Genomic DNA, 25,154 nt, shown 5'->3' with positions numbered 1-25,154 from the left:
CCAATTGAAACTTGGGTGATGAGGAACTTTCCTGATTTGGTAAATTTAGACACTACCACAAATGAAAGAATCAAATCCATTTTCCAATATTGCTGTTAGTGGAATCATATAAGCAACAATTTTCCACAAAAGCCATTGTAAGGATACTTCAAATAAATAAAATTAAACAATTTTCTTTTATTTTAAAACTTTGCGGAAAAACTTATCCTTACAATCCACATGGAAAATTGTTGTTATCTATTCCTTAGCAATATATCATAACTTCTTAAGCAACTGCTCAAAATTCTGATGCGATCGAAATCCACCTTCGCGATCAGAATCAGCATATACTTCCTTTAAGATTTCTCTCTATTCTTTGATTCTTAAAACATCAACATGTGACCAAGTCACATCATGTAATGAGGATCTCAGAATAGAACTTAACAGAGTTAGATAATGGGCTCTACCTGATGTAGAGTCAAACTTATTGACTTTAACATCCTTAGGTAAATTTGGCAGCTTTGCAATCAACGCCCCTTCCTTTGGCAAAATAAACATATGGACCCTTTGGTAATGGGACTATCTCAGACTTAGCCTTTCTCTTTACCATTTGGTCAACCGGGTTGACTATGGCCAATCCCTTTCCATTGGGAAGAGAATGCTTTTTCTGGATTTCCATTGTCACCATTGTCACTGTCCATAAATTTTTTTGGAAGTTGATCTTCTAATCAAATTTGTTTTACTATCGTTCCAAATCATTGCTGATTCAGCAGCACCAAACAAATAGATATGATCATTAAGGTTCATGTCATAGTCTGTTTCATAGTAGTCCCAAAGGAACTCACTATGTGACTTAGAAAGTGATTGAACATCCAACTTTCTCAAGACTTTGACACCCAACTCTCCCGGCTTGTCAATATGTGACTTCATCTCTAAGATGTGATCACACATAGACCTTGCTTGCCATTAGGGCTTGAGTGACCTTGAACTTGTGGGTTTGGGAGAATAATTGGAGGAGGTGGAGGAAGAGAAGTATGACTTCCATGAGCCAAACTCGGGAAGTCATATTCATTAGGAAAGCTTGGTTTGGGAAGATCATTGTTGTCTAAACCAGACATCAACAATGTGAGAAATTCATGTAAAGTTGATTTAAGTCCTTAATATAACACCCAATATGATATATTAAGGCTAGGACCCAACAAACTATTTTATAACTTGGAAGAGGGATGCCGTAATCCAAGCTATAAAATATTTGAAGGTAGGTGAATGACGATTCACCAATTTCCACCAAGATAAACGAAATGTATTATTAGGTTTTAATTGGTTTTGAAACTCCTAGATTCTTTTGAGATTCATTGAACTTTTCAATGGCATGTTTCAATCTCGAGTGTGCCCTTCAGGTTTTGTGACTGGGATGCCGAGGATCACAAAACAAGGTGTGAAGTAACCATGCAAATATACTTGGTACCCTTAATATTTACCCCTCAATCGATGTGCCGGTTAACCACACACGCTCCAACGATACTATGATAAACATTAAGTTACCCTTTTCCTACCTAGTAAAGTCCAGGTTAGTGTGCCGGTTAACCACACGCGCTCCACTAACAGCTTAAACAAAGTGCAAAGTGTAATTTCATGGATTAGCACCTTATTCACATTTTCCTAAGTAACTAAGATTGGGAATTTATAAGTGTTTAGTTACTTAGTATTTATCATTATACTTATAATGAAGGGAGAATTATAGTCCTTGTCCTACCTGTTCGGCTAACGACCCTCCACCGGTCAAGGAAGCGGTGAGTGAGAGTGGACACCCATTAAACTGCCATTTTATAAGCAGTAACCTTATACCCCCCTTATAGACCGGCTTCGTGAATGAGGCCTACTAATGGTAAGACGACTTTATCTTATACATATCTATATAATTAAAATTATAATAATAGTATAAGGGTTGAATTTTAAACTTTTAAAATTCTAAGGCCTAGTTTGGAATTAAAGTATACATGGGGGGTAACTTTACAAATTCCAAAACTTGAGGACAAGTTTTGAAACCTTTCAAAACTCTTAGATTTTTCATAACTTATGAGTTTAATTAAGGTTTAATGAAAAAAAATCAAGTTCCATAACTTGAGGACAAGTTATGGAAGACATTAAATCATTTAATGATGACATTAAAAATAGTGACTCTTCTATTTTCATAACCTATGAGACTTAATGACACTTTAAAAAGAAAAACTCTTCACTTTCCATAACTTGAGGACAAGTTATGGAGTTCATAAAAACCATTAAGATCAAATATTCCAATTAACACAATAATCAAATAATTTTTCTATGATCTAGATTAAACTCATAAGTAAAGATAATTCACATCAACAATTTTCAAGAAATTAGATAATCATATAAACTAATACAAATCTTGAAACTTTGACAATTATCCTTTGAAGACTCTTGGAATTCATAACCTAAAGAGTTAATAAATGAGACATTTCACATCCATAACTTATGGAAGTTTCAAAACTCTTAAGATCATAACTTTAAAAAAAACTTTTGAGTTCCAAAATTTTATGACAAAATTTGTAACTCCTTAAAACCATTTAGATCAAACTTTTAAAACAAATAAAATAATCATATCATTCTATCTTTTAATAAATTGACCTAATTCAACTCTTGTAGTAAAGTGACTCAAATTTTATAAATAATTAGTTTTTCATAAAATCAAGTAATTATCATAAAATTTGACAAACTTCATGTTTTTTTTCTTTTTTTTTTCCTTCAACTTGAAAAAAAATACATTTGCATCAAATATAATAGAAAACAACCCATGGCTCTGACACCACTGTTGGGTTTTAGTATACTACAACATCCCATGGTGCACATACAACCCTAAATACCTTGGATCTATGTTTTCTCCATTATACATGCAAATGGTTTCCAAGGCATTAAACCTATAACTAGCATGCATTTGACATAAACCATATAATATACTAGTTAGGGAAACATACCTTTTATGTGGCTTGAAGTCTTGATGTATTTGGCCTTAAGAGCTTAGCACCAATAGTATGAAATGCCTCAAATGGAATCACAACACACCTAGGACAAAGGTGGCTCTTGAGAGAGAATTACATGCACCAAAACACCTCCATATTTCTCTAAGAAAAGAAGTGGTGATTTTGGCTATGGAGTAACCTATTTATATGTAGGATTCCAAGGGTCATGGGTATAACCCATAATCCATACCCATGGGTTTTATAATCCAAGGTTCATGTGGCCCAACTCTTTATGTATCCATACATAAACTTGGTCCAACATGGATCATAAGCCCAACACATATAAATATAACTAATTATCATAATTAGTCCCCATAGATTTAATTAGTCTCTTTTGATCACTAAATTAATTCTTGATCGATACTAATTAAAACATATGATTTCATATTAATATATTATAACTTATAATATATTAATAAACCATAAATAACCTTCTCTCAAAAGTCCATCCTAACAAATTGTCCTGATGATATGCAACCCAAATGGACCATGCTACTCTCGGGTCAAGTACATACCAATAATAGTTATGGGCTTAGACATCTAATCCAACAATTTATTCCGTGAGGCAATAGTTCCGAGATTAGAGAAAATTTTAACTTCGGAACTAATCTCTTTTCTGATGTTGCCATCAGAGAGTACAAACCTCTTGAAAGAACTAAGGATCAGGCATCATCATACCCATTTTGTTCAAAAAACCAATGAATTTGGTTTTGTCTAATGCCTTAGTAAAGACTGATGGGTTTTGCGCATTCTAACACTCCTAAGTGTACATGCAACCCTAAATACCTTGGATCTATGTTTTCTCTATTATACATGCAATTATGAACTTTCCAAGGTATTACCCTATCTAGCATACAATACTTGATACTTGGGTAATCAAATGGATAGAATACATACCTTTGTTTGATGTAGCTTGTCTCCATGAAGCTTGAGTGCCTAGTGCCCCAAGTGTGACACCTCAAATGGTTCACACAACACCAAATGCACATGGAATGACTTAAGAGAAATGGAACACTCCTTGAAATCGTCTAGCCCTCATATTCACACATTAGTGTACGATTTCTTGAGCCATGGGATTCTTTTATATGGTGGCTATTAGGGTTACACCATGTAACTCATAACTTTACCCATTCCTTATGCTCCATGGATTTTAACTTCCATGGAGTATCCATGGGTCACCCCATGGACTTAGTCCAACATAAGGAATCTTGGATCACAAGCCCACATATATAAGAATGAATGATTTACACAATCAACCCATATATTTAATTAGTCTCCTTTTGATCACTTAATTAATTCCAAATTAATTCTTGATCAATACTAATTAAATAACCTTATTAATATATTAGAACTTATAATATATTAACCAACCTGAAGTGTTATTTCTCTCATTATAGTCTATCCAAATGCATGATGCCATGCAACCCAAATGGACCATGTCGGGTCGGGTCAAGTCTTACCAATTATAGTTATGGACTTAGACATTAATCCAACAGTCTCCCACTTGGATAAGTCTAAAACTATTATTGCGTATGACTTCAGGAACCGATCAGCAATCGTAGCTCTCAAAAGCTTCTGTCGAACTCTGACCTTGTCGATGAACTCTGACCTTTGTCAATGACTTGTCCATTAGATAAGGGATCATATATTCCTCCATTCTAGATATCATATGGACTGAGACATGGATTATCAATCATTCTCTCTGTCCATTTGTTGTTTCCCGATTTCCGATTCATGATGACTGACTGATTGAACAAATCAAATCAGTCCTGGCTTGGCCAAGCACTGACATGTATCATCTTTAAATCATCGAGGGGCCCACAGATATCGCTTTTATCCCGAAGGTAAAAGGAATGGATAAACTTCGACTCATATGGCTTGTTCTACTACTTGTTGAATCATACACAAAGGCACGTTTTATAACATCGAGTTACCGAATGTGTTTTCGTGCAATCAATGTACAACCAACTCATAGTAACAACTCATATCTCTAGGTTTGAAGAATATAAGATATTATCGTCTCATGATCACTCGTGATAAAATCCATGAAGTGACTCAAATGAGCGCGGGTTGAATCCAATACTTAGAACTTATGAGCACTCATGAGTGTTGTAGCACCACTTTGTCCACCAACTTGCACCTCTACAAACCAACCCATGACATTCTTGATTCATATCTACTTCTAACATATGACCGACTGTGGATGGTTTGAATAACTGAATCATTCACGAAGAGCGACTTAGTTATTCTGGAAGTCAAAACATGCAAAGTGAAACACAAGAATAAATGAATCAAATATGGTATCAAACCCTATGAATATAAATAAACACTTTTATTTATCACCATACTGATTACTCATTATTCATTGTTTCGGTTTTATCAACTTTATACTTGAATTAAAAACACTAATTGTCCCATGCTCCAAGCATGTACACTATGTTTTTCTTAAACAATAGCTTTGCCATACACCAAGTATGCACTCTATGTTTGTCTATGATCCTTACTTTGTGAAATAAACCAATTGAACATAATTTCAATGATTCTAATTTCACACTCCCAAATCCTTATCGAAAAATGTGAGAATTTCAAATTCCTATCATTTATCGAAATCTGTTTAGATTTTAAACTTATATGCACTGACCCTCCTGTAATTAATATGTACAAAGTCACAAAGACTTGTCAACAGTCATTATAAGGTATTCCAATGGAGATCAACTCCATGGAAACTAAGTCTCATATTCAAAGTACATTGCTTTGGACATGCTTCTTGCATTAAGTTTTCTAATCTTACACAGATAACTTCCACCTATGGAGACAACTCCATATTCTCATTTTGACTATCACTTCTGAATAAGAGATGCCTCTTTTCAGAATATGTCAATATGGTCCTTCCAAAATTAGCACTATACTTCCAACTGTCCCTGAGCAACCAATCTTTGGTAAACCTCAGATTGTCCTCGACAATTGCTTAATCATTTTAGTCATATCCAATTCTAGTCCTTTTCCCTTCTTAATGCCTCTGGGCATTTGGAAAAATTTAGAAATGACAAATATTATAGCACATGCAATCGATCCTGTACCCAAAGCAAATGGTACACGATTCATGATGTCTCACATAAAGACATGATTCTAGACCAGTCTTTTGCTACAATATTTTTATTTGCCATGTTTTCAAAATTTGACTATGAAGAGGGATGTCGTAATCATTATCAAATTTTGAGAACGCAATATATAGAATTTCCTTAAGTTGAACCAATCCAACATGAAATTCATATATATATTCTTGACTAAAGATGATTAAGGTCTCAATCTAAGCCTTTAGAACTGAAATGAAGTATATCCTTTCCCTTAATTATAGCAAAACAACTTTTTCAATCCCTGCAGCCTCACGAATTGAAACTTTTGTTTTCTATAATTAACATTGCTAACTTGCAACACTAACAATACTTATCATGCTCCCACTAACATGATGATTATTAGCATAACACTTATGCTCCCACTAGCTTTGACATGTACTCAGAAATCAGCTGGACTTCTAGAAATCAATACTTTATTGACTTTCTTACCAAAGTTCAGATTTCTGATACGAGATGCTTTGATAAAACTTTATCAAAATCATACACCTTTCCTTAGATAGCATGCATGTGTGTCTAAACAATTTCAGAACTATGAAAAAGGATGTCGTAATCATAGTCTCAATTATTTAGACCTTTTGCCATCTGCTTCAAATCTACTTGGTGGAAGTGTTTCCTCACCATCATTTTCATGAATCGGAGAGAAACCTTATGAACCTTAGATTTTATGGTGTATGTGTTCTTATCCATGTGAATCGTCAAAACCATGGTCACAAGACAAGGTTAGTGACAAATCCTAACTCATATGGATTGAACTTGTGCAATCTTAACTTCTTGCCACCTGGCAGCTCAAGGGCCTGCCATTGCTTCCAAGTAGCTATGCAAACAATTGAGAACATGTAGAACTCAAATGTATAGCCAACTTAACTAGAATGGGCACAAGAATGTCAACACGATAGGTTATAAACCTCTAGTTGTGTGCTAGTGATGAAATACAGGTTTTTATTCTTGATTACTTCTTGAAACCCTTTCAGGATATTTTAGACTCCCACTGTCTCCTTGACCTATAAGAATTTCTTGTCAAATATTCAAGAGATAGTGTGGATTCTAATGAAGACAGACACTTAACACAATTGGCCTTAGTTGATCTTTGTTTTATCCAAAACATCACAAATTACCAATTTCAAATGTACAAGAGTAGAAAACTTTTACTCTTACATTTGACAAGTGTTTTTAAACATCTTTTAAGACATGTCACTCAAGTTACAATCTTAGAGTATAACTCTAAGTATTGTTTTTGGAACGATGTATGAATCATCTTCTTGATTTAACCACTTCAACAATTCATAACTCCTCTTCTTAACTATCAGAATGCACTTAGAGGATGAATTGTGATAAGGTCTCAAAATCATTAAGATGATCTTAAAACATGATACTAAAGTACTCTCCCATCTTTTCAGATTTGAGAAATTTTTATCCTTCTGCCTAATTTGATTCTTCTCATTCGTTTTGTCATACATTGAAACTTTTCCAATGTCTCAGAATTATACTTAAGCTTGTAAGTATAATCATATTTACTAAGCCTTAGTAAATCATGACGAATAGTCTTATCGATCTTTTATGGTGGACTTGATCAGTGCACAAGAATGTGTACTCGATCCCTTAGTCCTTCACTTGACTCACATATACATGTGAACAAGGAACTAGTCTTAATTTTCCAAAGTTGAAAATTCTCATTCATCATACTATACAACTTGCATGATTCCAAGTTTCTATCAAACTGAAACTTGGGTGATGAGAATCTTTCCTTATTTGGTAAATTTGGACACTACCACAAATGAAAGAATCAAATTCATATTTTCACACTTGCTCTTAATGGAATCTTATAAGCAACAAAGATTTTCACAAATGCCATTGTAAGGATATTTTAAAATAAATAAAATCAAAAATTTTCCTTTTATTTTAAAAACTTTGCGGAAAAAAACTATCCTTACAGTGCAAAAGCACATGAAAACTTTGTTGTTATCTATTCCTAAGCAATATATCATAACTCCTAAGAAGTAGCTCAAGAATCCGATCTTCAAACTATGCGATAGAAATCCATCTACGCGATCAGATTCAGCATATTCTTTCTTTAAGTTTCTTCACTTTTCTTTGATTCTTCAAACATCAACATGTGACCCAGTCACATCATGTAATAAGAATCTCCAAGTAGGAACTTAATAGAGTAAGACAATGGACTTTACCTGAAGTAGAGTCAAACTTATTGACTTTAATATCCTTAGGTAAATTTGGCAGCTTCGCAACCAATGCCCCTTCCTTTGGCAATGGACCCTTGATAATGGGACTATCTAAGACTTAGCCTCTCTCTTTACCATTTGGTCAACCGAGTTGACTATGGCCGATCCCTTTCCACTGGGAAGAGAGAGCTTTACTGGATATCCAATGTCATCATTGTCAATGTCCATAAAGTTTTAGGAAGTTGATCTTAGCAAATAGATAAGATCATTAAGGGTCTTGTCATAGTCTGTTTCATAGGAGTCCCAAAGGAACTCACTATGTGACTTAGAAAGTAGTTGAGCCACCAACTTTCTCAAGACTTTGACACCCAACTCTCCCGACTTGTCAATATGTGACTACATCTCCAAGATGTGATCACACATAGACCTTTGCTTGCCAATAGGGCTTGAGTGACCTTAAACTTTTCAAGAACTTGTGGGTTAGGGAGAATAATTGGAGGAGGTGGAGGAAGTGAAGTTCCAAGAGATTTGGGATGATCATAGATGTCTGAACTAGACATCTTTTGGGAGAAATTCAAGATAGTTGATTTAAAGTCCTTAATATAACACCCAATATGAAATATTAAGGCTAGGACCCAACAAACTATTTTATAACTTGGAAGAGGGATGTCGTAATCCAAGCTACAGAATATTTAAAGGTAGGTGAATGACGATTCACCAATTTCCACCAAGATAAACGAAATGTATTATTAGGTTTTAATTGGTTTTGAAACTCCTAGATTCTTTTGAGATTCATTGAACTTTTCAAAGGCATGTTTCAATCTCGAGTGTTCCCTTCAGGTTTTGTGACTGGGATGCCGATGATCACAAAACAAGGTGTGAAGTAACCATGCAAATTACTTGGTACCCTTAAGTGTTTACCCCTCAATCGATGTGCCGGTTAACCACACACGCTCCATCGATACTATGATAAACATAAAGTTACCCTTTCCCTACCTTGTTAAATACGAGTTAGTGTGCCGATTAACCACACACGCTCCACTAACCGACTTAAACAAAGTGCAAAGTGTACTTTCATGGATTAGCACCTTATTCACATTTTCCTAAGTAACTAAGATTGGGAATTTATAAGTGTTTAGTTACTTAGTATTTATCATTAATACTTTTAATGAAGAGAGAATTATAGTCCTTGTCCTACCCGTTCGGCTAACGACCCTCCACCAGTCAAGGAAGCGGTGGGTGAGAGTGGACACCCATTAAACTGCCATTTTATAGGCAGTAACCTTATACCCCCCTTATAGACCGGCTTCGTGAATGAGGCCTACTAACGGTAAGACTGACTTGCTCTTATACATATATTTATTATTAACTTATAATACTATAAAGTATAAGGGTTGAATTTTAACTTTTAAAATTCTAAGGGCTAACTTGGAATTAAAGTATTCATGGGGAAAACTTTACAAATTCCAAAACTTGAGGGCAAGTTTTGAAAATAGTCAAAACTAATTAATTTCATAACTTATGTGTTTAAAGTAGTTTTAATTAAAAAAAAAACTCTTCAAGTTCCATAACTTGAGGACAAGTTATGGAAGACTTTAAACTAATAAAAATGTAACTTTTCTTTATTTTTGTAACTTATGGAACTAATTAAGGTTACACATTTTATCATTTAATGAAGTGACTCTTGAACCTCCATAACTTGAGGACAAGTTATGGAGTCATAAAACCATTTAATGAGGACAAGACTCTTCATTTTTGTAACCATTGCCAACTTTTTATGAGTTTTATGAAACTTAAATGCGACTTTTCATATAACTTTAGGACAAGTTACAAAAACACATTTTAGAATCAACTCTTAGATTAAAATGGATTGAAAACACATAATCAATTAACTTTTCTATTAATCTAATAAACTCATATGCACAAAGATAATTCACATCAAATTTTTTTCAAGTAATTAGCATAACTTTTAAACTAATACAATTCGATTTTTCAGCTAATTTTGCAAGTATAACAAGAAAACAAGCCTTGGCTCTGACACCACTGATGGGTTTTGCGCATTCTAACACTCCTAAGTGTACATGCAACCCTAAATACCTTGGATCTATGTTTTCTCTATTATACATGCAATTATGAACTTTCCAAGGTATTACCCTATCTAGCATACAATACTTGATACTTGGGTAATCAAATGGATAGAATACATACCTTTGTTTGATGTAGCTTGTCTCCATGAAGCTTGAGTGCCTAGTGCCCCAAGTGTGACACCTCAAATGGTTCACACAACACCAAATGCACATGGAATGACTTGAGAGAAATGGAACACTCCTTGAAATCGTCTAGCCCTCATATTCACACATTAGTGTACAATTTCTTGAGCCATGGGATTCTTTTATATGGTGGTTATTAGGGTTACACCATGTAACTCATAACTTTACCCATTCCTTATGCTCCATGGATTTTAACCTCCATGGAGTATCCATGGGTCACCCCCATGGACTTAGTCCAACATAAGGAATCTTGGATCACAAGCCCACATATATAAGAATGAATGATTTACACAATCAACCCATATATTTAATTAGTCTCCTTTTGATCACTTAATTAATTCCAAATTAATTCTTGATCAATACTAATTAAATAACCTTATTAATATATTAGAACTTATAATATATTAACCAACCTTAAGTGTTATTTCTCTCATTATAGTCTATCCAAATGCATGATGCCATGCAACCCAAATGGACCATGCCGGGTCGGGTCAAGTCTTACCAATTATAGTTATGGACTTAGACATTAATCCAACAAAGACATCAACAATTTCATTGTCAGATGGAACAAAAATAAGTTCGATGTTACCATTTAAAACATGATCTTTAATGAAATGGTATCGTATGTCGATGTGCTTCGTCATAGAGTGCTGAATTGGATTGTGTGAAATTGCAACGACACTTTGAGAATCACAATAGATTGGGATTTGTTGAAACCGGTAACCATAATCCGAGAGCTGAGATTTCATCTAAGGAACTTGAGATGTGCAGCTAGCAGCAACAATGTATTCTGCTTTAGCTGTTGAGAGTGGAATGTAGTTCTGCTTCTTAGATGACCAGCTGACTAATCAACCACCTAAAATTTGACAGCCACCAGATGTGCTTTTTCTGTCCAATTAAAGACCACCATAGCTTGAATCGGAATATGCTTGCAGGAGGAAACTCTTATTTGCTGGGTACCAGATTCCGAGATTCTTTGTACCTTTGAGGTCTCGAAATATTTTCTTAATGGAAAACAGATGAGACATCTTTGGATTGACTTGAAATCTGGCGCACAAACATATTGAAAACATGATGTACGGACGACTTGTTGTAAGGTAGAGTAGTGATCCAATCATTCCTCTGTACTTCTTTGCATCAACAGCAACACCTGAAGGGTCCGAAAAGATCTTTTGTCCGAAACCCATAGGTACCTTTGCTGAGGCACATGTGTCCATTGAATATTTCCTAAGAAGTTCTGAGTTGTACTTTTCTTGGTGAATAAAGATTCCTCATTTGGTCTGTTTAACTTGGAGACCTGGGAAGAATCTTAGTTCACGATTAATGCTCATTTGGAATCAACTAACCATTAACTTAGCAAAGTCAGCAACCATTGATAAATCGGTGGATCTAAAAATGATGTTGTCAACATAAAATTAGACAAGTATGAGATGTTTTCCATTTGACCTTCGGAATAGGGTAGGATCGAGAATACCTCTTTGAAAACCTGAACGCTTGAGAAAGTGGTTGAGAGTCTCGTACCAGGCGCGAGGAGCTTGCTTGAGGCCATAAACAACTTTTTAAAGTTTGTATCAGTAGTTCCGATATGAGAGATTGACAAAAACGGGGGGTTGTTGGAGATACACTTCAGTATCAAGTTCACCATTTAGAAAGGCAGTTTTGACATCTATTTGGTAAACCTTAAAGCTTTTGTGAGCAGCATAAGCAAGAAAGATTCTGATGGATTCAAGACAGGCAACAGCAGCAAATGTGTCATCGTAGTCAATCCCTTCGATCTGTGTGAATCCTTTGGCCACCAATCTTGCTTTATTCCGATGATGACTCCTGCATCGTCTAGTTTGTTCTGAAACACCCATCTAGTACCAACAATGGGATGATTCTGATGAGGAGGGACGAGAGTCCATACTTCATTTCTATCGAATTTTGCCAATTCTTCCTTCATGGCTGTAATCCAATCAACGTGTTCTAGTGCTTCTTTGGTGGATTTGGGTTCAACCATTGAGATAAATGCCAAGAAATGACATTCATTTTGAACACTTGTGGCAGAACGAGTTTGTACACCATTGTTTTTATTTCCAATAACTTGGTTCGGAGGATGATCCTTAGTCCAAACATGTAGTCTTAGAAGCTCTTATACAGCAGATGATCCTACATCAACAATAGGGTTGTGTTTCTCCCCCTGAATAGTTTGAAATTGTGGATGAAGCTTCCCCTGAACTTCTGAACCAGATACATTGAAATCATCATCAAGTGGGAAATCGAAGAAATTTGCATCATCATCATTGTTGATAGGTCTGGAGTCGAATTTAGCAGTTGCATCTTAGAATGCATCCACATTTGATTCAAGGGAAGGTTGACCATTCTCCCCTTCAACCTGTGAAGGTTGAAACGGTTCGGAATCAAATAGAGAAAAATTGGGTGTCGGACCTGAAGCATTTTGGGAAATCGGAGCTACGGTTGATAAGGTTTGTCTTGTTCGAGATTCCGAACCAAGAGCTGTTTCTGAGGGTCTGAACAAGGTTTCAAAGTCAACTTCATAGATTGTTTGTTGGTTCGGACATCCTGGCGCTTGAGAATCGAACTCCATGATATGAGTTGTAACATGGGTTAGGCCAAAATTCCGAACGAAATTGTCATTAAAGGAAACATCAAAGCTTTCATCCAAAACACGAGTTCACCTATTAAGAACTCGATAAGCCTTTGATTTAGCAGAGTATCCAAGAAAGATAACTTCATCAACTTTGGGTTGGAGCTTTGTAAGCTGATCGCGATTGTTCTTGATGAAGCATCTGTTAGATTAGGTGTCTAAGTTCATAACTATTTTTGGATTGTACTTGACCCGATTAGCATGGTCCATTTGGGTTGCATGGCATCATGCATTTGGATAGACTAAAATGAGAGAAATAACAGTTAAGGTTTATTAATATATTATAATTTCTAATATATTAATAGTATTATTTAATTAGTATTGATCAAGAATTAATTTGGAAATAATTAAGTGATCAAAAGAAGACTAATTAAATATATGGGTTGATTGTGTAAATCATCCATACTTATATAGTAGGCTAATGCTCCATGGATTATCAAGTTGGGCTAAAACCCATAGGATGCTCCATGGATGCTCCATGGTGGTTATAGAATCCATGGGTCATGGAAATGAGAAGTCATGACAATTAGGGTTTACATGGTGTAACCCTAATTGTAACACACTATATAAGCTCCATGTTATTCACCAAAAATCGGCCACTAAGCATACAAGTGAGGGCTAGCCGATTTGGTGTTGTGTGAGACATTTGAGGCATCACACTTGAGGTGCTAGGCTCACAAGGTTTTCAAAGAATCATAACTACTACAAGGTATGTATTTCCTATTAACTTTTATTTTTAAAAGTTCCCCATGTATGCTAGTTAGGTTATGAACCTTGGAAAATCAATTTTGCATGTATCATAGATAAAACATAGATCTAAGGTTTCTAGGGTTGCATGTACACCATAGGAGTGTTAGAATGCTCACAACCCTTGAGTGGTATCAGAGCCTAGGCTTGTTTGTTTGATACTTGATGCAAAATTTTGAAAAAACTCAGTTTTTCTGCATTCTGAAGCATGAAGTCACCGAGTCCATGGGGGGAATCGACGAGTCCATGACCAAATTCATCCTACTCGACGAGTAGGCTCTTGCACTCGACGAGTAGGAGCCCCTGAATGCAGATTTTCGAGTTTTGCTGCTGGAAATGGACTAGAAACATTACCCTAAATTGTTTTGGTGTTATAAAACTTGTTTTAGATGGTGTAATGGTTGTTCTAATCCATTTACAATGGCTAATATCAAAATTTCATGTTTATATGTGTTCATATGTTCTTGAAATTTTCATAGGAATATTCATGTTCTTATGAGTTCTTGATAGATCATAGGAATTACTTGTTTAATTTTTAATTCATGATCTTTATGTGTTTTAATGGAATCCATAATTTGTCCTCAAGTTATGGATTACCAAAAGTCTTTCTTTTAAAGTCCATTAAAGAAACACATAGGTTACATAAAATGAAAAGTCACTCATTTTATTAAACCATTAACTCATAAGTTATGAAATGAAAAGTTTTGTAAAGTTACAAAACTTGCCCTCAACTTTTGGAACATGTAAAGTCACTTTAAAAACTTTAAGTTCCAACCCCTAGAATTTTAAAAGTTAAAATTCAACCCTTATACTTTATAATATTATAAGTTTAATAATAATTATATATGTAAAAGAACAAAGTCGTTTTACCATTAGTAGGCCTCATTCACGAAGCCGGTCTATAAGGGGGGTAGAAGGTTGTTGCCTATAAAATGGCAGCTTAATGGGTGTCCACTCTCACCCACCGCTTCCTTGACTGGTGGAGGCTCGTTAGCCGAACGGGTAGGACAAGGACTTCTAAATCTTCGTTAAAAGTATGATAAAAAATAAAGTAACTAATTGTTTTTTATAAATTCCCAATGTTAGTTACTTTAGGAAAATGTGAATAAGGTGCTATCCCATGAAATTACACTTTGCACTTTGATTAAGTCGTTAGTGGAGCGTGTGTGGTTAACCAGAACACTAACCTGGACTTAACAAGGTAAGCAAAGGGTAACATAATATTTATCATAGTATCGATGGAGCGCGTGTGGTTAACCGACACATCGATTGAGGGGTAAATATTGAGGGTACCAAGTAATTTGCATGGTTACTTCACACCTTGTTTTGTGATCCTCGGCATCCCAATCACAAAACCTGAAGGGCACACTCGAGATTGAAACATGCCATTGAAAAGTTCAATGAATCTCACAGAATCTAGGAGTTTCAAAAACCAATTAAAACCTAATAATTTATTTCGTTTTTCATGGTGGAAATTGGTGAATCGTCATTCACCTATCTTTCAAATATGTTATTGCTTAGATTACGGCATCCCTCTTCTAAGTCATAATATATTGTGATTGGGTCCTAGCCTAAATATTACATTTGGGTGTTTTATTAAGGACTATCGTTATATCTAATCTAAACTGGTCTTTCTTCTTTTTCAGATGTCTTCCAACAACGCTGCTTCTGGCTCAAACCCTACCGGCTTCTTCTCTCTCATGAACTTTTGTGGGAGAGTCATCTTTGATGGATCCTACTTTATGGATTGGATCAGGAACATCAGAATGGTCACTCGGTATGAGGACAAGGAATATGTCCTCGACAAGGAGCTTAAAGAACTCGAGCCGACTGCTACTCCTGAGGAGGTCACTGAATATCAGGCCCATAAAAGGGATGCCACCAAAGTGGCATGCATCATGTTGGCCGCTATGACAGCCAAGCTCCAAAAGTCCTATGAGGACTACTATCCTTTTCAGATGCACCAGGATTTGATGGACCGCTACCATCAGAAAATGCAAAGGTATGTGGACCGTTTGCTGAAACTGAATGTGAACTTCCCCGAGGAGTTGGCAATAGATATGATTTTGCACTCCTTACCTTCGTGTTATGATCAATTCCGCATGACGTACCACATGAACAAGGAGGAAGTTACACTCATCAAACTTCAAGGACTTCTGAAGACCGCGAAAAGTGGTCTTAAAGGTAAGTCGGTTGTTACTACTCCTACTCCTACTACGGCCCCTGTCTTAGCAATTGGGGAAGGCAAAGGAAAGAAGAGGAAGAGCCCTTCGAAGGTTACCAAGCGAAAGTCTCTTGATGGCTCCTCTTCAAGTGGAACCAAGAAAGTTTTCGTCACTCCTTCTACTAACCCTATAGAGGCTGAATGCTTCTATTGCCATGAAAATTCGCACTGGAAGCGAAATTGCCCAAAGTACCAGCAAGATGTTAAGGATGGGAAACTAAAACCCAACCATGCAGGTATTTACACTATATTGTCTAATAACTCACCCTATTCTAACTCTTGGGTCCTTGATACCGGTTGTGGTATTCATATTTATTCTGATTTGCAGGGACTAAGAAAAAGTGAGAATGTGGAGAATGGAAAGATAAACTTGATCATGGGGAATAGGAAAGCTTCACCTGTCACCAAGATTGGAGTTTATTCTTGTTGCTAAGTAGTGGGTTTACATTATATTTGAATAAATGTTGTTACTCGCCTGAAAGGGCAAGAAATATTATTTCCTTTTATGCTTTGTACAAACAAGGTTTTACCTTTTCATTTGATAATGATAGCGGTGGTATTTATGCTTTCTTTAATAATGTTCTTTATTTTAAAGCATTACCTTGTGATGGTGTGTATGAAGCTGTGTTGGTTGTAGACAATCTAGGAAATAATATGTTGTGTATTGATTCTTCTAATAATAACTTGGATAAATCATCATTATGGAATTGTCGTCTTGGACATGTAAGCAAGAAACGCATAGGCCAACTCCAAAAGGATGGAGTCTTGGAGTCATTTGATCTAAAGTCAGATGAAAGTTGTGAATCATGCTTACTTGGGAAAATGACAAAGTCACCCTTCACTGGTACATGTGCTAGGGGTGAAGGTTTGTTGGATCTTGTATACACTGATGTGTGTGGACCCTTCAGAACTGCCACAAGGGATGCTAATCGTTATTATGTGACTTTTACTAAGTAGATATGGTTATGTCTACTTAATCAAGCATAAGCCAGACACTTTTGAAAGGTTTAAAGAGTTTAAACAGGAAGTAGAGAATTAATTGGGCAGGAACATTAAGATGCTTCGATCCAATCGAGGTGGTGAGTATCTTAGTACAGAGTTCCTTGACTATCTTAAGGAATGTGGGATTATCTCACAATTGACACCTCCCAGGACACCACAGTTGAATGGTGTGGCTGAGAGGCGTAATCGGACCTTGTTGGACATGGTTCGTTCCATGATGAGTCAAGCTTCGCTACCAATCTCTTTTTGGGGGTATGCCTTAGAGACTGCCGCCCATATCCTTAATCTAGTTCCTACAAATAAGGTTTCCAAAATACCTGATGAGATGTGGACCGGAAAAGTTCCCAATCTGGACCACATCAAGATTTGGGGTTGCTAGGCTTTTGTGAGGTGTGAGTCTCACGATAAGCTCGAACCTCGAAGTGAGAGGTGTATTTTCATCGGCTACCCACAGAGATCCTTCGGTTACCTCTTCTACAGGCCCAGTGATAATGTGGTCTTTGTAGCAAGGAGAGGAGTCTTTCACGAGAGAGAATTCATAAGCCAAGGAAACAGTGGGAGGCAAATTGACCTTGAAGAAATTCAAGAGTCAAGTGGTGAAGGAACCTCAAACCCTAGCAATCAACCTGAGGAGGAAACTCTTGTTGATCCGACAGAAGAGTCTGTACCTCTGAGGCGTTCCACGAGAGTTAGGAATGCACCTGAGCATTACTATGGTTTCCATATTACTGCGGAAGGTGATACACTTATCAGTGATAGCACACTGGTAAGTCTGGATGAACCTAACAGCTACACGGAAGCCATGGCAGGCCCTGAGGCTGCTAAATGGAAAGAGCTATGGACAGCGAGATACAGTCCATGTATGAAAATCAAGTTTGGAATTTGGTTGACAATGTACCAGGTCGTAACACAGTCAGGTGCAAATGGATCTTTAAAAAGAAGACCGACATGGATGGTAATGTATACACTTATAAGGCACGACTGGTTGCAAAGGGCTTTTCTCAAACTCCAGGAGTTGATTATGATGAGACCTTTTCACCAGTAGCGAAGATTAAGTCTATTAGGGTTATGTTAGCCAATGTTGCATTTCATGATTATGAAATATGGAAAATGGATGTCAAAACCGCTTTCCTTAATGGAAAGTTGGTTGACGATGTTTACATGAGTCAGCCAGAGGGTTTTTTCAATGCAGAGTACCCTAACAGAGTGTGTAAGCTTGAGAAATCCATCTATGGATTGAAACAAGCACCGCGTAGATGGAATCTTTGCTTTGATGAGAAGGTCAAAGAGTTTGGCTTTTCGAGGAGTGAAGATGAATCTTGTGTATTTGTCAAGGCTAGTGGGAGTATAGTCAGTTTTTTGGTATTGTATGTGGATGACATACTACTCATAGGAAATGACATCCCAACTCTGCAGGAAGTTAAGTCCTTGCTTGGGAATTGTTTCGCTATGAAGGACCTTGGAGAAGCTGCCTATATCCTAGGGATAAGGATTTTGAGAGACAGGAGTAAAAGACTAATTGGACTTAGTCAGAATACCTACCTGGATAAGGTGCTGAATAGATTCAGCATGCAGAATTCCAAGAAAGGAGAGTTACCGATCTAGAGTAACGCCAGACTGAGTAAGACTCATAGCCCAAGTACAGAGGCTGAGATAGCTGAGATGAGTCGAGTACCTTATGCTTCCGCTGTAGGCTCGATCATGTATTCTATGACTTGTACTCGTCCTGATGTGGCTTTTGCCTTGAGCACGGTCAGCAGATATCAGGGGAAACCTACCAAGGCTCACTGGACTGCGGTAAAGAACATTCTCAAGTACCTACGGATGACTGAGGACTGGGTCCATACCCTCGGTGGGAGTGATGACTTGAGAGTATTGGGGTATAGTGATGCTAGCTTTCACACTGATAGAGATAATTTCCGCTCTCAGTCAGGCTGGGTGTTTACCTTAAATGGAGGAGCAATTTCTTGGAAAAGTTCCAAGCAGGAGACAGTGGCTTATTCAACTTGCAAATCAGAGTATATAGCGGCAAGCGAGGCAGCAAAGGAGGCTATATGGCTAAAGAACTTCATTGGAGACCTTGGAGTTGTACCAGCTATAAAGGAGCCCATAGAAATTTTATGTGATAGTGAAAGCGCAGTTGCCTTAGCAAAGAAACCAAGGGATCACGGGAGATCGAGACACATCGACAGAAAATACCATTTCATCAGACATCGAATAGAAGAAGGACTCCTCGTGGCAAAGAGGGTATGATCGGATGAGAACCCGACAGATCCCCTCACGAAGGGACTGGGGAGGGTTAAGCATCTCCAGCATGCGAGGCGCATAGGGCTGAAGGATGATATTAGTTTTAGTAGTTAGATAGCTTTGAAATGTGTAAAGTGTAATTGGCATTTCATGATGAATAAAAGTTTTGTTTATTTATGAGTAAAGTGTTGCTATCTTTTTTCAATCGTTTACTATCGTTTCATTTCGCATGTTTTGACTTCCAGAATAATTATTTTTTTGTATATCATATTATTCGAATTCTCCACAGTCGGTCATATGTGGGAAGTAGGTATGAATCAAGACTGTCATGAGTTGGTTGTAGAGGTCTAAGATGTTGGACATGCCTACAACACTCATGAGTTCTCATAAGTTCTGAGTATTGGATTCAACCCACGCTCGCTGGTATCACTTCATGGAATTTATCTCGAGCGATCGCGAGACGGTAATATCATATAAGTCTTCAAACCAAGAGATATGACTTGTTGCCTATGAGTTGGTTATGCATTGATTGTACGAAAACGCATTGGTAACTCGATGTTATAAAACGTGCCTTTGTGTATGATTCAACAAGTAGTAGAACAAGCATATGAGTCGAAGTTTATCTGTTTCTTCTTGTATTAGAAGCGATATCTAGGCCCCTCGATGTGTTTAATTAAGTTGATGTGTTCAATTAAGCTCTATGTCAAACAAATCGGAAATCGAGAAACAAACTGCTGGATAATAAGCAAGACATTGTTCCATGTACTTGTCCGGCTGATATCTAGAACAGAGGATTATATGATCACTTATCTTAAATGGCGTATCATCATCATCTCAGTTCCAAGAGACCTTGAAAGAGCTACGGTTGTTGATCGGTTCCTGAAGTCATTCTTGCAGTTATAGTTATTAGACTTATCCAAGTGGGAGACTGTTGGATTAGGTGTCTAAGTTCATAACTATTTCTGGAATGTACTTGACCCGATTAGCATGGTCCATTTGGGTTGCATGGCATCATGTATTTGGATAGACTAAAATGAGAGAAATAACACTTAAGGTTTATTAATATATTATAAGTTCTAATATATTAATAGTATTATTTAATTACTATTGATCAAGAATTAATTTGGAATTAATTAAGTGATCAAAAGAAGACTAATTAGATATATGGATTGATTGTGTAAATCATCCATACTTATATAATGAGCTAATGCTCCATGGATTATCAAGTTGGGCAAAAACCCATAGGATGCTCCATGGTGGTTATAGAATCCATGGGTCACGGAAATGAAAAGTCATGACAATTAGGGTTTACATGGTGTAACCCTAATTGTAACACACTATATAATCTACATGTTATTCACCAAAAATCAGCCACTAAGCATACAAGTGAGGTCTAGCCGATTTCAAGAAGTGTATCATTTCTCTCTAAGTCATTCCAAGTGCATTTGGTGTTGTGTGAGACATTTTAGGCATCACACTTGAGGTGCTAGGCTCACAAGGTTTTCAAGGAATCATAACTACTACAAGGTATGTATTTCCTACTAACTTTTATGTTTAAAAGTTCCCCATGTACGCTAGTTAGGTTATGAACCTTGGAAAATCAATTTTGCATGTATCATAGATAAAACATAGATCCAAGGTTTATAGGATTGCATGTAGACCATAGGAGTGTTAGAATGCTCACAACCCTTCAGCATCTACATCCAAAAACATGAAGAAAGGAGATACTTGGCTTCCGACCGTTCATGGATTAATACGGTGTCTTATAGAGGCGTTGATTGATGATACTCCTATTCTGAGTAAAGCAGGCAGTTGAAACAGCTTCAGTCCAAAGATAGAGTGGAAGATTTGCAAAGTTAAGCATGGATCGAGCAGCTTCAACAAGTGTTCTATTGCGTTGTTTGACTACACCATTCTTTTGTGGAGTATATGGAGCAGAAAAGTTGTGGGCCGTACCCTTCTCGGTGAGAAAGTTTTCAATGGTGGAATTTGTGAATTTTGAACCATTGTCACTTCGGATTCGCCTTATTGGAAGTTTGATGAGATCTTCGATTCCTTTGATAAAGTTGATGAGTTCGGAGGTTGTTTCTAACTAGAACCTTAGGAAGAAGACCCAGGTGAACCTAGTAAAGTCATCCACAATCACAAGAATGTATTTTTTTATGATGCAAAATCTCTACTGCTGAAGGTCCACACAGATCAATGTGCAGAAGTTCCAATGGCTCTGATTGATGATACTTGGCTTCCGACCGTTCATGGATTCATACAGTGTCTAATTGAGGCATCGATTAATGATACTCCTATTCTGAGTAAACCAGGCAGTTGAAACAGCTTTAGTCCAAAAGATAGAGTGGAAGGTTTGCAAAGTTAAGCATGGATCAAGCAGCTTGAACAAGTGTTCTGTTGCGTCATTCGACTACACCGTTCTATTGTGGAGTGTATGGAGCAGAAAAGTTGTGGGCCGTACCCTTCTCGGTGAGAAAGTTTTCAATGGTGGAATTTGTGAATTCTGAACCATTGTCACTTCGGATTCGCCTTATTGGAAGTTTGATGAGATCTTTGATTCCTTTGATAAAGTTGATGGAGGCTGTTTCTAACTTGAACCTTAGGAAGAAGACCCAGGTAAACCTAGTAAAGTCACCCACAATCACAAGAATGTATTTTTTTATGATGCAAAATCTCTACTGTTGAAGGTCCACACAGATCATTGTGCAGAAGTTCCAATGGCTCCGAGATAGATTTTTCAATGATAATGGGATGACCCTTCTTCGATTGCTTACCACACTCACACGCAGCACATAAATGATGGTTTTCGAGTTTGAGGAATGGCAAACCTCTTACCATCTCACCGGAAACAAGATCATTCATATATCTAAAGTTAAGATGAGCAAGCCTCCTATGCCATAACCAACTGACGTCTGGAACAGCTTTTGAGAGTAAGCAGAGATGGGGCTTGCCAATGATCATGTTGATGTTAAGAGGATACATATTCTTGTTGCGATTTTACTTGATTAAACATTCCTTCCGGTCTTCTGACATGATATAGTTGTGTTTCTTGTAGAATTCAACTCGTCGATTCGCATTAGTGACTTGAGCCACACTTATCAAATTATGCTTCAATTCAGCCACATATTCCACGTTTGAAATGGAGAAGTTGCCATTTGTAAGGAAGCCATAACCTCTGATCTAAGAGTTGGAGTTGTTGCCATACGTCCCATATCCAGCATTTGGTGAAATTTTGAGATCTCGCAGAAAGTCCTTCTGCCCCGTCATGTGCATGGAGCAGGCACTATCAATATACCATATTTTTTCTTGCTACGAAGCGCAGAGTGCCTGCAAAATAGTGAGTTGTGGAGTTTTTAGGCTCCGAGTTAGGGTTTGGGACAAAGGCACGAGTCTTACGCTTCGGTTGTGACTTTTGAGCAACAGATGTTTTGGAAGGTTTATTCCTAGATTCCTTAGGAAACAAACAGAAGGCCATGGCTCTTTCATCTATCCAATAGTCATACTCAATGCCATGAGGGTTTGGAACAATTTTTCTCGGACAAGCAGCTTCTGGAGCAGTGTGAATCACTGAGTCTCCCGGAGTTGTAGTTTCATTTGTGTGATTTTTGACTTTCCATACAAGATTTTGTTTTGAAGTTTTTTGTGAGACTGTTTTCTTAAAAACTTGTTCTTTGGTAGATGATACATTTGGTTTGGAAAGTTGTGGTTTGAACATTGTACCATCAGATTTGGCTATGAAAACAGATGAAACAGTCCGAGGAGAGTTACTTCATACAAATTGAGTACCTATAATGGGCTTTTTAGGAGTAGGATTGACCATTTTCTTATGTTCTATCGGATTGGGAAGATTTGATGGCCTTTTGAGAATCTTAGTGGGTGTGAAGGTGTTGTGACTCTTAGTTGGTGGGCTTGTAGTCCGAGATACACTCTTTTTGGAGTTCTGAAGGAATCTACAATTTTGTCTCGACCGAACTTCCTTTTTGCGAGCATTCCGGGCTTCTACCTTAGGATCAACAACATCTTTCCTATTCAACATGGGATTCTTTTTAGAATGAAATGAAGATTTGGAAGTTTTTCCTACAGAAGGATTGTTAAACACGGGCTTGATTGGCACAAGATTTGTTTTGGAAATCACTTGGGGTTAAAAATGACATGAATTTGACGAATCATCAACATTACTATCTAAAGATGCCCAATTACACTTTGAGAAATCAGATCCAGTTGTCTCCGGAGAGATTTCCTCAACAACACAGTTGTTAGGAGGGATGTGGTTCGGAATTTGAATGACAGTGTTTGGAATACTAGAGTGAGATTCCGAGGTCCGATTCAGGTCTAGGTTTGTCAGAGGCGGAAGAGGTGTGGAATTGGGACACTTGACAACTATAGGCTTAAACTCAGGAATTAGTGATGCAAATTGGTCAGAAGTCTCAGGAAGGGGTAATAAAGGTGAGACATGGGTATCCGAATGTTTGATGTTTGGAACGTTTCCCATAAAAGTTAGTTTTTGTAACTCCCTCAAGGGACTAGCAATTGGTTTCGAAAACTCGCTTCCGAGACCAGAAGCTTTTAACCAAGGATGATGAAAATTGTGAGTCATCCGTTCATTTTCTTCAAGAACGTCAATGGAATTATGCTAAGCATCTATTTTAGCATTTAGACGTTTGTTGTCAGAAATTAAAACATTTCTTTCAGAATAAGTGATTTCACATTTTTCCTAAAGAATGATACATTCATCTTGTGACATTACAAGCTCTCGTTCTAAAGACTCTATTTTTAACTTCATATCCTCGAAACGTAATCTAAGACGATTTAATTCATTTTCCTTCTTCTCACTGGCTTCTATGGCCGACTCATAGGCTTTGTAAATGATGTTCATATCTGATTGGATATGAGTTATATATGGTTCACAAATAGATAAATAAAAATTATTACCAGTAATCGTAGATTTTACTTGTTCAACGATTCTTCTGGCAGGTGGATCGTTGGTAGCCATGTAGCAGTAGTTTGGTTCAGCATCTTCTTCATCTCTCTCTAACCCAGATGACCACTAGCCTTCATCACATATAATTTATTGTCGAGCCATAAGACAAATATTTCTACCAGTGGTTATGTCATCATCATCTCCAGAAGACCAATACCCTTCCACATCCCTTGATACAGTGGTAACAAAAGCCTTTTCACTTTCTTGCATTTCGTAAGCTCAACATGCACAGTAAGCAGAGTCATTGATCTTGGGTTTCTGTGGGACTTCGCTAAGTAATCCTTGGCAAAGTGATTTGCATGACCACATTAGTGACATACAATCTTGGGTTTTTCTGACTTCGGAGTTTGTGATGATTTCGAGGTGTGATTTGGTGCAGGGAAATTAGGTTTGTAGGATGGTGGGTTTTTTGAAGGTTTTTTGAAGGTTTTTTGAAAGGTTGAGGGTTATTTTGGTGAGGAGCATGAAAACGGTTGTGATATGGCTTGTTATAAGGATGACTGTATTTCATGGAAAGTAAGGCAAACTCCTGTTGAAAACGGAGTTCGGAGTCCATATCTTCAGGATTAAGGTCACCAGTTAATTGATAGTTGTTGTTGGTGGGAGGAGGTATGGTTGGAGGTGAGGGTTGGACAGGAGGGATATATGAAACAACAACAAAGAAGGGGTCCGAAACAACGAGGTTCGGATTTT

Source organism: Lactuca virosa, chromosome 7 (genome assembly GCF_052849685.1).
Source record: "Lactuca virosa cultivar CGN04683 chromosome 7, Lactuca_virosa_CGN04683_v6, whole genome shotgun sequence".
Taxonomy (NCBI): Eukaryota; Viridiplantae; Streptophyta; class Magnoliopsida; order Asterales; family Asteraceae; genus Lactuca; species Lactuca virosa.
The sequence above is the reverse complement of the archived record's forward strand: the minus strand, read 5'-3'. Positions refer to the sequence as shown.